We start from the raw sequence: 12940 nt of genomic DNA, 5'->3' as shown, positions 1-12940 counted from the left end.
CCATTCTGTCCAACCAAATGAGTTGGTAAATAATCTGTTAAATAGAAGAATAATAGCCGTGTAAACACCTGTATCTGATTATATTCCCAGTCGCAAAGTTTAATTATGTCTGCGCATGTTTATATCATAACAAACGTTTATAACGTGTGTAACAGAAGCTTTACACAAACTATAGAGCAAATTAATAACACCAACTGAAAACTCGGGCAATGCTCATTGTCATGGTAACATCTGTACGCAGTTTTCCAAGAAATGGGCTCTTTAAAGTTGATAAACGTACCTAATTATAATAAAGCAGTAACAGAAAGATAAAATACGAAAAACATTTTAGCCTAAAATATTGGATGGAGTTAATTGTACCGGAATATTTCATCAGAATATGTGCATAATTTTGGGTTTGATTGCTTGTAGTGTGCATGTAAACAGAGATTTTCATCAGAATGTTGAGCAGAGTAAGAATAAACACCTCAGTCTTAATCTGTAATTCAGTCTGGTTGGCAAAAAACTGTGTAAACACAGTCACTGTGTAAAAGAAGCTCCATGCTGCCTTTATTGTTGGATGCACTGAGTCACATTCAGAACACTGAATTGTGAAGTTTATTCATATACATGTTTCGGCTGAAATGTAGTTTGAAACACATTAAATAAAGAATATTTGTATGTATATTTTCAGCTCCGTTAGATCACGTCCTTTACACATCAATGTAAATTCAACAGCAGCCCCGAGAAATCATTAGATTAAATGACAGAAATAGAGGTTTTTTTATTTTTTGGCCACCAAAATTTTGAGTTTTCAATGATATAAAACCATGTTTGTTCCAACTTTGTTGGAAGACGTTTTTATGAAATTACTTAGAACATTGAAACCATCAAAGTCTCATGTTTTTTGTATGTAACTGTTTCTGAAAAGATGAATTGTATAATACTGCGTAATATGCATATACAATGTTCAAATATGATGCTAATGTTCTGTACACACTTAAAAATGATGGTTCTTCAAGGGTTCTTTAGTAAAGAAAATGGTTCTGTATAGAACCATGAACACCCTAAGAACCAAAAAGTAGTACCAAAAAGGGTTCTTCTATTGTTAGAAGCCTGACAACTATAGAAGAATGCTTTTTGGTGCTACTCATGCAGCCAAAGCTGTACTGCACCTTGCATATTTCTTCTTCTGTAAATATGCTGTAGATCTTATTTTCTTCTTTTGATTTTGGTAGCTTGTCGTGAAGTGCACACTGAATCTCGTTGTACTTGTACAATGACAGTGAAGGTATTTGTATTCATATTTGGAACATATTTTAATTTATAATCCCATTTCCAAAAACGTTGGAATGCTGTGCAGAATGTAAATAAAAATAGAATATAGTGATGTGCAAATCATAGTGTCAGTGTTCATGATTTCCAAAAAGAATTTCAAATGTTATTTTGTTGGACCACAGGACGCTTTTCCACTTCACCTCAGTCCATTTTAAATGAGCTCGGGCCCAGAAAAGGTGGCAGCATTTCTGGATCCTGTTTATATTTGGTTTCTTCTTTGTGTTTTAGAGTTTTAACTTGCATTTGTGGATGCAGTGATGAACTGTGTTCACAGACAGTGGTTTTCAGAAGTGTTTCTGAGCCCATGCAGTGATTTCCTCTACAGAATCATGTCTGTTTTTAATGCAGTGCCGTCTGAGAGTCCAAAGATCACGGCCAGCAAATACCGGTTTTCTGCCTTGTCCCTTACATACAGAGATTTCTCCAGATTCTCTGAGTCTTTTAATGATATTATGTACTGTAGATGATGAAAAGCAGAAGTTCTTTGCTATTTTATGTTGAGAAACGTTATTCTTGAATTGTTGCACTGTTTTATATGTTGTTTTTATACTATTTTCAATGAAATATAGGGTTTAAATGATTTGCACATCACTGCTTTTTGTTTTTTTATTTACATTTTGCACAGCATCCCAACTTTTTTGGAAATGGGGTTGTAATTTATGAGAACGTGTGTCACTGTTTCTGAGAAGAAGAAGGTGTAATACGTCTGTGTTTAGCTATTTTCTGTATGCTGGGCTTTGTTTTTGTTGCTGAAACGGCTGGAGGACTTTTCATTTGTGTGCTGTTGTGTATGAGATACGGTTAAAGAAGGATGAAGATGAAGATAACGCCGGCTGCATGTCAGGCATGGCGAGGTTGAGCTTGATCACGTCAGAAGAAAGGAATGATTGTAGCAGAGGAAACTAAATTTAGAGCGATGAAGGCTGTGGCTTATTTAAGGCTTTTCATGCTGTCAGACAGACGTCTTATGATGTGAGGTCAGATCATACTAACGCAGTGAGATCTCCAGCGACGCACCTGTGAATGATTGTCTGTGTGACTGACCTCTTATCTCTCTTGTTTATCTGGACTTTTATCTGCAGTGCGTGTCCTTAGATTATCACTTCACTTGGTTTTGCTTTCTGTTTATTTTGTATTTTTTTTTGAAACCACAACAAAGTTTGCGTCTGTTGTGCCACCGCCGGCGATAAAGTCAGATCAGCGTCGTTCAGCCTGCTGTTGGAGGCTATTGTGGGTCTGATTGGGTTTTGTGGTCATGCAGATTACACTCCTAAGGCCCAGTCCCATTTCTCATTTTTACCCCTACCCCTTGTTTTCGAGTGTTGCCCCTTGGAACTGAGTTACAGGGTAGTGGTTGAAATCTTCCTTCTGAAATGAGACCCTCAAATAAAAAGAGCATCACTTCATTAACAGCTACCAGCGCTGCTCTGTAGGTGACCCTGCCAGTCTGCAGTGACAGCAGAGGAGGGTAAAGTTCAGCTCCTCACTGCTGGGCTTTAGTTACATTTAGGGAATCATATGATCTTCAAAGAGGGGGGCAATTATTTATTATCACCACCCCTAATTCTTCAGTGATATGAAGCTGAAGTCAGATATTCACCAGATTCTTGTTTGAATTTTCCCGTTCCACCTTAAATGGAGCAGCAGTTACATTCTGGCGCTTCAGGCGTCGGAACTGCTGGACTATTTAAGGTGGAACGGGAAAGTTAGCTAGCTACCGAGACATTAGCATGCTATTAGCGATTTTTTATGCTTGTCATGAAGAAAACGACCAAAATACACTGAAATGACATTAAACTAAGACAATACAGTGGTTATTGTAATTTTCAACAGAGAAAATTCACACATTTGTGGGTTTCCTTGGTCTCTTGTTCAGCCATCTCAGTTTGGAGGGTCATGTAGCCCCAACACTTCGCCCCACCCCTCTATCTCAACAAGATTCAGGACACCCTACGCCTAGAATGAGAACACACAAAATAGAGGACTAAGGGCTGAGAGGTAGGGGTGAGTGGTGAAATGGGACAGGGCCAAAGTGGAAAAAAAATGGCAAAACATTAAGCTTTTAATGATTTTAACAACAAATCGTTAAAGAAACAGCTGCAATAAATCAGTGTGGAGAGTTTTTCCTTTAATTTCTGTAAATGTTTAAGTTTAGTGTTTAAACCTGCAGACAGTCTTTTACAGAAAGTATTGATCCGCTCAGCACTGACAGCTTCAGATCCGCTCAGCACTGACAGCTTCAGATCCGCTCAGCACTGACGGCTTCAAACAGCTGAAAAACCCTGCTGAGCTGGTTTGTGTTCAATGTGAGACCCAAATATTCTCTATAGGGTTTAAATCTGGACTGGAATATATGACATTTAACACTGAACATACATTGTCCATTATTTACATAAACAATCTGAAAGGTTCACTCGTCAGACCACAATATGGGTTTCCACCGAGCATCGGTCCACTTCAGAGGAGCTCGAGCCCAGAGAAGTCGGCGGTGTTTCTGAATGTTGTTGATATGTGACTTACACTGTGCACAGTACAGTCTTAACCTGTATTTGTGGACGCAGTGACGGACAGTGTTTACGTTTTTTCAAAGCGTTCCTGAGCCCATATGGTGATCTCCAGAAAGGACTCGGCCTTTCCTTTTTACGCAGAGATGTCTTTGGAGTCCCTGAATCTTGAGAGTGAAAGTTCTTGAAATTGCTTGCTGAGGAACGTTGTTCTTGTTCTGCTGGATTTTTTGCCGGTTGATTTTTTGGTAGCGTGTTGTGCCTCGACCCATCCTCGGTCTTAAAGGACTCGGCCTGTACTGGATGCTCTTCGTATATCCAAGTATGATTACATCACCTGTTTAAGATGTTTCTGAACGTTTCACAGCGTTCCTTGTCTTACATTTCTTCTGTCTCAACTTTTCTGGAGCGCGTTGCAGGCGTCAGTTTCAGAATCAACATATATCTACAAAAAAAAAGTTAAGATAAAACATTAAATGTCTTGTCTTTATACTGTTTTTTTATTTTGTGTAGGTTAAAATGGATTTATTTATCACTGCTTTCTGTTATTATTTGCATTTTATCTACTGTATGTACTTTTTTAGAATTGGATTGGTGGTTTAAGTTAGCTGTGTATGCTAGTATGCTTCTTTTTTTGTATTTGCTATATTTACGTTTACGGCAGACTCTCTTATCCAGAGCGACTTATAATTTGATCATTTTACACAGGTGGGTGAAGGGAGTGTTAGGAGTCTTGCCCAGGGACTCTTACTGGTATAGTGTAGGGTGATTACCCAGGTGGGGACTGAACCCCAGGCTACAGCGTAGAGGCAGAGGTGTTACCCACTAAACTATACCACCCCATACTACTCTATATCACTCCATACAGACCGTATCCTGTGTGTTTTGTTGAACTGCTTCCACTTTGATGCCTCGCTCTGTTCAAACTGAGTCAGTCAGCAGGCTTAAGTCTAAATGTCAGCCCTAAAGGTCAGAGTTGTATTGGATTTGTAGTAGATTTGCTCTGGATTTTCTCAAATGAGCTGTGAAAAGGGCTCATCTGGGATCATTACACTCACAGTAGAGTAATTCAGTTACGTTTCATCGGCTGTTTAATGACCTCAATGCTGCATAGCGTACAGAGGCAGAGTTAGATTAGCATACAGAGGCAGAGCTATATTAGCGTACAGAGGCAGAGATAGATTAACGTACAGAGGCAGAGTTAGATTAGCATACAGAGGCAGAGCTAGATTAGTGTACAGAGGCAGAGTTAGATTAGCATACAGAGGCAGAGTTAGATTAGCGTACAGAGGCAGAGTTAGATTAGCGTACAGAGGCAGAGCTATGTTAGCGTACAGAGGCAGAGTTAGATTAGCATACAGAGGCAGAGTTAGATTAGCGTACAGAGGCAGAGTTAGATTAGCATACAGAGGCAGAGTTAGATTAGCGTACAGAGGCAGAGCTATATTAGCGTACAGAGGCAGAGTTAGATTAGCGTACAGAGGCAGAGTTAGATTAGCATACAGAGGCAGAGTTAGATTAGCGTACAGAGGCAGAGATAGATTAGCGTACAGAGGCAGAGTTAGATTAGCATACAGAGGCAGTTAGATTAGCGTACAGAGGCAGAGATAGATTAGCGTACAGAGGCAGAGTTAGATTAGCGTACAGAGGCAGTTAGATTAGCGTACAGAGGCAGAGTTAGTTTAGCATACAGAGGCAGAGTTAGATTAGCGTACAGAGGCAGAGTTAGATTAGCATACAGAGGCAGAGCTATATTAGCGTACAGAGGCAGAGTTAGATTAGCATAGAGAGGCAGAGATAGATTAGCGTACAGAGGCAGAGATAGATTAGCGTACAGAGGCAGAGCTATATTAGCGTACAGAGGCAGAGTTAGATTAGCATACAGAGGCAGAGCTATATTAGCGTACAGCAGCAGAGTTAGATTAGCATACAGAGACAGGGCTATATTATCTTACAGAGGCAGAGTTAGATTAGCATACAGAGGCAGGTATATCAGTGTACAAAGGCAGAGCTAGATTAGCGTACAGTAGCAGAGTTAGATTAGCATACAGAGGCAGGGCTATATTATCTTACAGAGGCAGGGTTAGATTAGCATACAGAGGCAGATATATTAGTGTACAAAGGCAGAGTTATGTTAACATACAGAGGCAGTTATATTAGCGTACAGCAGCAGAGTTAGATTAGCATACAGAGGCAGTTGTATTAACATACAGAGGCAGTTATATTAGCGTACAGAGGCAGGGATAGATTATTGTACACTGGCAGCTATGTTAGTGTACGGAAGCAGAGGTAGATTAGCATAGCTAATAGAGGCAGGATGTTGAATTAGCGTACAGAGGCAGGGTGTTAGATTAGCATAACAGAGGCGGTGTGTTTGATTAGCGTGTAGAGACAGAGTTATATTAGTGTACAGTTAGATTAGCGTACAGAGGTGGTTATATCAGCATGTAGAGGCTGATCTAGATTAGCGTATAGAGGCTGATCTAGATTTGCATAAAGAGACTGATCTAGATTAGCATATAGAGACTGATCTAGATTAGCGTACAGAGGCAGTTATATCAGTGTATAGAGGCTGATCTAGATTAGCGTATAGAGGCTGATCTAGATTAGCATATAGAGGCAGTTATATCAGTGAATAGAGGCTGATCTAGATTTGCATAAAGAGGCTGATCTAGATTAGCATACAGAGGTAGTTGTATCAGCATATAGAGGCTGATCTAGATTAGCGTACAGAGGCTGATCTAGATTAGCGTACAGAGGCTGATCTAGATTAGCGTACAGAGGCAGTTATATCAGCGTATAGAGGCTGGTCTAGATTAGCGTACAGAGGCTGGTCTAGATTAGCCTATAGAGGCTGGTCTAGATTAGCGTACAGAGGCTGGTCTAGATTAGCGTATAGAGGCTGGTCTAGATTAGCGTACAGAGGCTGGTCTAGATTAGCCTATAGAGGCTGGTCTAGATTAGCGTACAGAGGCTGGTCTAGATTAGTGTATAGAGGCTGGTCTAGATTAGCGTACAGAGGCTGGTCTAGATTAGCGTATAGAGGCTGATGTAGATTAGCGTACAGAGGCTGGTCTAGATTAGCGTACAGAGGCTGGTCTAGATTAGCGTACAGAGGCTGGTCTAGATTAGCGTACAGAGGCCGGTCTAGATTAGCCTATAGAGGCTGGTCTAGATTAGCCTATAGAGGCTGGTCTAGATTAGCCTATAGAGGCTGATCTAGATCGGTGTTCAGAGGCAGGCGTTATATAAGCTGTTGCTGCAGCAGCTGTCGGCGTTTGTGTGGAGGGTTGTTGAGGCTGTAGTGAATCTCAGGGACAGCATGTAAAAGAGACAGCTCTATATATAATTATGAGTGGGCTGGTGAGAGAGGGATGGGGCGAGCGAGCGAGAGTGTGGGTGCGTCTGAGTGTGAAAGGCAGAGCAGTGTGTTCTGAATGTGGCGTCCAGATTTCAGGTCTGTTTAACTGTAACTGCTAAAAATATCTAGAAGGGGAAAGACTGTGAACATTAAGCTTGATGGGTAATAGAACTTTAGAACTTAAGCAGGTAGAGACGTATGTCACATTTGTACTGTTGTGTGTGTGTGTGTGTTTGTGTGTGTGTGTGTGTGTGTGTGTGTGTGTGTGTTTGTGTGTGTGTGTGTGTGTGTGTGTTTGTGTGTGTGTGTTTGTGTGTTTATACTGCTTATTTTCAGCACTGCCAACTCAAAACACCTTCTTGTGTCCCTGTGACAGTGTGTGTGTGTCTTTGAGAGCGTGTGTGTGTATTTGAGAGAGCGTGTGTGTGTATTTTAGAGCACGAGCGTGTGTGTGTTGTGTGTATTTGGGAGCGTGAGTGTGGGTGTGTGTGTGTATTTAAGAGCGTGTATATGTGTATTTGAGAACGCGAGCGTGTATGTGTTTGAGAGCACAAGTGTGTGTGTATTTGAGAACACGAGTGTGTTTATTTGAGAGTGTGAGTGTGTGTGTGTGTGTGTGTGTTTGAGAGCGCGAGTATGTGTGTGTATTTGAGAGCGCGAGAGAGTCTATATGTGTATTTGAGAGCGTGAGTGTGTGTGTCTGTGTGTATTTGAGAGCACGAGAGGGTGTGTATGTGTATTTGAGAGCACGAGAGAGTGTGTGTGTATTTGAGAGCGCGAGTGTGTGTTTATTTGAGAGTGTGAGTGTGTGTGTGTGTGTTTGAGAGCGCGAGTATGTGTGTGTATTTGAGAGCACGAGAGAGTGTGTGTGTATTTGAGAGTGTGAGAGAGTGAGTGTGTGTGTATTTGAGAGCGCGAGTGTGTGTGTATTTGAGAGCGCGAGTGTGTGTGTGTATTTGAGAGCGCGAGAGTGTGTGTGAGTATTTGAGAGCTCGTGTGTGTGTGTGTATTTGAGAGCGCGAGTGTGTGTGTATTTGAGAACACGAGAGAGTGTGTGTGTATTTGAGAGCGCGAGAGTGTGTGTGTGTGTATTTGAGAGCGCGAGTGTGTGTGTGTCTGTGTGTGTGTATTTGAGAGCACGAGTGTGTGTGTGTATTTGAGAGCGCGAGTGTCTGTGTGTGTGTATTTGAGAGCGCGAGTGTCTGTGTGTGTGTATTTGAGAGCGCGAGTGTGTGTGTCTGTGTGTGTGTATTTGAGAGCGCGAGCGCGAGTGTGTGTGGGAGGCGAGTGGGTGGCTGAGCCGCTGAGTCATGCTTCCAGCTCCAGGTCCTGAGAACGCGGAGCAGGGGATGCTGGGTAGTGTGTGGGAGAGAGAGTGAGTCGAGGGAAAAGTGGCTGCAGAATCTGGAAAGACGGAAATCAAAGACTGACAAACGACAGGAAAAATTCCAGCACAAACAAACACTCTGCCTACAGCACCAGCGGATATTAGCAGCGCTGGTGTTAGTGTGGGTCCCTCTGTTAGTGTTAGTGCGGGTCCCTCTGTTAGTGTTAGAGTGGGTCCCTCTGTTAGTGTTAGTGTGGGTCCCTCTGTTAGTGTTAGAGCGGGTCCCTCTGTTAGTGTTAGTGTGGGTCCCTCTGTTAGTGTTAGAGTGGGTCCCTCTGTTAGTGTTAGTGTGGGTCCCTCTGTTAGTGTTAGAGCGGGTCCCTCTGTTAGTGTTAGAGCGGGTCCCTCTGTTAGTGTTAGTGTGGGTCCCTCTGTTAGTGTTAGAGCGGGTCCCTCTGTTAGTGTTAGTGTGGGTCCCTCTGTTAGTGTTAGAGTGGGTCCCTCTGTTAGTGTTAGAGCGGGTCCCTCTGTTAGTGTTAGTGTGGGTCCCTCTGTTAGTGTTAGTGTGGGTCCCTCTGTTAGTGTTAGAGTGGGTCCCTCTGTTAGTGTTAGTGTGGGTCCCTCTGTTAGTGTTAGAGCGGGTCCCTCTGTTAGTGTTAGAGCGGGTCCCTCTGTTAGTGTTAGTGTGGGTCCCTCTGTTAGTGTTAGAGCGGGTCCCTCTGTTAAAGACTGACAAACGACAGGAAAAATTCCAGCACAAACAAACACTCTGCCTACAGCACCAGCGGATATTAGCAGCGCTGGTGTTAGTGTGGGTCCCTCTGTTAGTGTTAGAGTGGGTCCCTCTGTTAGTGTTAGAGCGGGTCCCTCTGTTAGTGTTAGTGTGGGTCCCTCTGTTAGTGTTAGAGCGGGTCCCTCTGTTAGTGTTAGTGTGGGTCCCTCTGTTAGTGTTAGAGCGGGTCCCTCTGTTAGTGTTAGTGTTAGAGCGGGTCCCTTTGTTAGTGTTAGTGTGGGTCCCTCTGTTAGTGTAGAGCGGGTCCCTCTGTTAGTGTTAGTGTGGGTCCCCTCTGTAGTGTTAGAGCGGGTCCCTCTGTTAGTGTTAGTGTGGGTCCCTCTGTTAGTGTTAGAGCGGGTCCCTCTGTTAGTGTTAGTGCAGTTCCCTCTGTTAGTGTTAGTGCGGGTCCCTCTGTTAGTGTTAGAGTGGGTCCCTCTGTTAGTGTTAGAGTGGGTCCCTCTGTTAGTGTTAGTGCGGGTCCCCCTCTGTTAGTGTTAGTGCGGGTCCCTCTGTTAGTGTTAGAGTGGGTCCCTCTGTTAGTGTTAGTGCGGGTCCCCCTCTGTTAGTGTTAGTGCGGGTCCCACTCTGTTAGTGTTAGAGTGGGTCCCTCTGTTAGTGTTAGAGTGGGTCCCTCTGTTAGTGTTAGTGCGGGTCCCTCTGTTAGTGTTAGTGTGGGTCCCTCTGTTAGTGTTAGAGTGGGTCCCTCTGTAGTGTTAGTGCGGGTCCCCCTCTGTTAGTGTTAGTGCGGGTCCCACTCTGTTAGTGTTAGAGTGGGTCCCTCTGTTAGTGTTAGTGCGGGTCCCCCTCTGTTAGTGTTAGTGCGGGTCCCCTCTGTTAGTGTTAGAGTGGGTCCCACTGTTAGTGTTAGTGTGGGTCCCTCTGTTAGTGTTAGTGTGGGTCCCTCTGTTAGTGTTAGTGTTAGTGTGGGTCCCTCTGTTAGTGTTAGAGTGGGTCCCTCTGTTAGTGTTAGTGCGGGTCCCTCTGTTAGTGTTAGAGTGGGTCCCTCTGTTAGTGTTAGTGCGGGTCCCCCTCTGTTAGTGTTAGTGCGGGTCCCACTCTGTTAGTGTTAGAGTGGGTCCCACTGTTAGTGTTAGTGTGGGTCCCTCTGTTAGTGTTAGTGCGGGTCCCTCTGTTAGTGTTAGTGTTAGTGTGGGTCCCTCTGTTAGTGTTAGAGTGGGTCCCTCTGTTAGTGTTAGTGTGGGTCCCTCTGTTAGTGTTAGTGCGGGTCCCTCTGTTAGTGTTAGTGCGGGTCCCTCTGTTAGTGTTAGTGCGGGTCCCTCTGTTAGTGTTAGTGTTAGTGTGGGTCCCTCTGTTAGTGTTAGAGCGGGTCCCTCTGTTAGTGTTAGTGTGGGTCCCTCTGTTACTGTTAGTGCGGGTCCCTCTGTTAGTGTTAGTGTGGGTCCCTCTGTTAGTGTTAGTGCGGGTCCCTCTGTTAGTGTTAGTGCGGGTCCCACTCTGTTAGTGTTAGTGTGGGCCCCTTTGTTAGTGTTAGTGCGGGTCCCTCTGTTAGTGTTAGTGCGGGTCCCTCTGTTACTGTTAGTGCGGGTCCCACTCTGTTAGTGTTAGAGTGGGTCCCTCTGTTACTGTTAGTGCGGGTCCCTCTGTTAGTGTTAGTGCGGGTCCCACTCTGTTAGTGTTAGTGCAGTTCCCTCTGTTAGTGTTAGTGCAGTTCCCTCTGTTAGTGTTAGTGCAGTTCCCTCTGTTAGTGTTAGAGCGGGTCCCTCTGTTAGTGTTAGTGTTAGTGTGGGTCCCTCTGTTAGTGTTAGAGCGGGTCCCTCTGTTAGTGTTAGTGCGGGTCCCTCTGTTAGTGTTAGTGCGGGTCCCACTCTGTTAGTGTTAGTGTGGGCCCCTTTGTTAGTGTTAGTGCGGGTCCTTCTGTTACTGTTAGTGCGGGTCCCTCTGTTACTGTTAGTGCGGGTCCCACTCTGTCAGTGTTAGTGCGGGTCCCTCTGTTACTGTTAGTGCGGGTCCCACTCTGTTAGTGTTAGTGCGGGTCCCTCTGTTACTGTTAGTGCGGGTCCCTCTGTTAGTGTTAGTGCGGGTCCCACTCTGTTAGTGTTAGTGCAGTTCCCTCTGTTAGTGTTAGTGCAGTTCCCTCTGTTAGTGTTAGTGCGGGTCCCTCTGTTAGTGTTAGTGTTAGTGCAGTTCCCTCTGTTAGTGTTAGTGCAGTTCCCTCTGTTAGTGTTAGTGCGGGTCCCTCTGTTAGTGTTAGTGCGGGTCGCTCTGTTAGTGTTAGTGCGGGTCCCTCTGTTAGTGTTAGAGTGGGTCCCTCTGTTAGTGTTAGTGTGGGTCCCACTGTTAGTGTTAGTGCGGGTCCCTCTGTTAGTGTTAGAGCGGGTCCCTCTGTTAGTGTTAGTGTGGGTCCCATGTTAGTGTTAGTGCGGGTCCCTCTGTTAGTGTTAGAGGGGTCCCTGTTAGTGTTAGAGCGGGTCCCTCTGTTAGTGTTAGTGTGGGTCCCACTGTTAGTGTTAGTGCGGGTCCCTCTGTTAGTGTTAGAGCGGGTCCCTCTGTTAGTGTTAGTGTGGGTCCCACTGTTAGTGTTAGTGCGGGTCCCTCTGTTAGTGTTAGAGCGGGTCCCTCTGTTAGTGTTAGAGCGGGTCCCTCTGTTAGTGTTAGTGCGGGTCCCTCTGTTAGTGTTAGAGCGGGTCCCTCTGTTAGTGTTAGTGCAGTTCCCTCTGTTAACATCAGCCTTGTGTCCTCTTTGATCATCTGTAGACTGCACTGCTTTATAGAGGTCTAATGTAACAGTACGACATCTTAGTACCCTGTTTATTATCAGTGGGGTGTTATTACTGCCATCTACCTTACTCCTCACTGCCAGTCTCCTGTACTGGGTTGACAAAGCTAACTTTCTGTTCTTCGTTTAGTTTGCAGGAACGCAGAGCCTGTGAGGGAACAGCGCTTGTGCTTTTAGGAGCAGTTGTTCGGATAGTTTCTGTATAGCGTATTCCATATTCATATTCATGGCTATGACCTAGCAATGCTTAAGCAACACTTGACGTTCTATTAGTGTTAGTGGTTGCTAGATTTTAGCAACCACCTGGGATACCATAGCAATTACCTAGCAGCTCCTTAGCAACCACATTTAAGACCATAGCAATGGCCTAGCAACACCTTAGCAAACAATTGGAGCAACATAGCAATGGCTTAGTAACACCTTAGCAGCTACCTGGCATACCATAGCAATAGCCTGCCATCACCTTAGCAACCTCCTGTAATACCATAGCAATAGCTTAATAACACCTTAGCAGTCACCTAGGATACCATAGCAATGGCCTAGCAACATCTTGGCAACCACCAGTGATACCACAGTAATGACCTAGTAACGCTTTAGCAATCACCTGACATTCCATAGCAGCACCTTGGCAACCAAGTGGGATAATATAGCAGATTTTTACTATATGTGTAGGCTAGCAACACCTTAGTCAGCACCCTAAATACCACAGCATGTTAGCAACACCTTAGCACCCACGGGATACTATAGAACTGGCTTAGCAACACCTTAGCAGCCACCTGGGATACTATAGCAATGGCTTAGCAACACCTTAGCAGTCACCTAGGATACCACAGCAATGGCTTAGCAACACCTTAGCACCCACCTGGGATACTATAGAACTGGCTTAGCAACACCTTAGCAGCCACCTGGGATACTATAG

The sequence above is a fragment of the Colossoma macropomum genome, unplaced genomic scaffold (assembly GCF_904425465.1).
Source record: "Colossoma macropomum unplaced genomic scaffold, Colossoma_macropomum, whole genome shotgun sequence".
Taxonomy (NCBI): domain Eukaryota; kingdom Metazoa; phylum Chordata; class Actinopteri; order Characiformes; family Serrasalmidae; genus Colossoma; species Colossoma macropomum.
Note: the sequence above shows the minus strand (reverse complement) of the source record.